At 43.8% G+C, this 1,111-nt stretch overlaps 1 pseudogene; it reads right to left on the bottom strand.

Moving 5' to 3' along the window:
• Positions 1–411: 411 nt before the first annotated feature.
• LOC140598071 (vesicle-associated membrane protein 3 pseudogene) lies at positions 412–888 on the bottom strand (annotated as a pseudogene).
• Positions 889–1,111: the final 223 nt, after the last annotated feature.

Raw genomic sequence — 1,111 nt, 5'->3', positions numbered from 1 at the left:
GTAAGGCACAAATTGGAAATCTGATTACCTAAACATTTAATATATGGTTCCAAAGATTACCATATAACAGGGATAGCTAACTTGGAACAAATTCCCTTAACTGGAATTAACGACAGTTAATCAGACAACATTACTTCTAAGGTATGACAGTCGGGAACTTAAGAGATCCTCTTCATCAGCCATATAGCAGTCTGGGAAGGCGCCGGGCCAGATGTGGACCAGGTGGCTGCACTTCAAGTTTGGAGTGCTTAATGAAAACAAAGACCCGCTTCCTAGAAATTAAACTTTATAGTAACAAAAAACGTAATCACTTTCAATAGAATGACAGGGAAGCTCAAGATTATATCAGATTCTAAGTATAAGCTTTGAAAAGGATTTTTGAACAGTGGGCTAGAGTTTCACTGGTTCTTCTCAGGGAAACATCCCACACAAGATGATGATGATGGCCACCACGACAATCCCTATTGCCCACATCTTGGAGTTCTTCCCTTATACTTTCTTGTCAACTTGGCAGCACTTGTTTCAAATTGGGACGCTCCTGCCTGAGGCCTATCTGTATGATCATCTAACTCTGAGAGCTGCTGATGCTTTTTTTTTTTTTTAAAGATTTTATTTATTCATGAGAGATACAGAGAGAGGGGAAGAGACACAGGCAGAGGGAGAAGCAGGCTCCCTGCAAGGGAACCCGATGTGGGACTCGATCCCAGGATCACGCCCTGAGCCAAAGGCAGACACTCAACCACTGAGCCACCAGATGCCCCACTCTGAGAGCTTCTTCTCTTTCCAACACCTTGTATCGACTCTCATGATGTCCACTGTCTCATCTGCTAGATTCTGTGTCTACTGAAGTCTCCAGTGACTGCCAGAGGCAGCCGCACCTGTAGACATCTTGGCAGCGGTGAGCAGTGGTCTGCAGAGCTGCGCAGCGGGACCCAAGGCCAGGACTGTACATAATGTGCTCTGTAAAAGCCCAGCTTCTTTAATGATTTTTTTCTTTGACTCTGGTTTCAGCAATTTGATTATGATGTACCTTGGTGGTGGTCTCTTAAGGTTTGTTCCTCTTGGGTTTTATTGAGCTCCTTGGATCTGTGAGTTTATAGTTTTGATATTT

Source organism: Vulpes vulpes, chromosome 3 (assembly GCF_048418805.1).
Source record: "Vulpes vulpes isolate BD-2025 chromosome 3, VulVul3, whole genome shotgun sequence".
Taxonomy (NCBI): domain Eukaryota; kingdom Metazoa; phylum Chordata; class Mammalia; order Carnivora; family Canidae; genus Vulpes; species Vulpes vulpes.
This window is presented reverse-complemented; position numbering and strand designations above follow the sequence as displayed.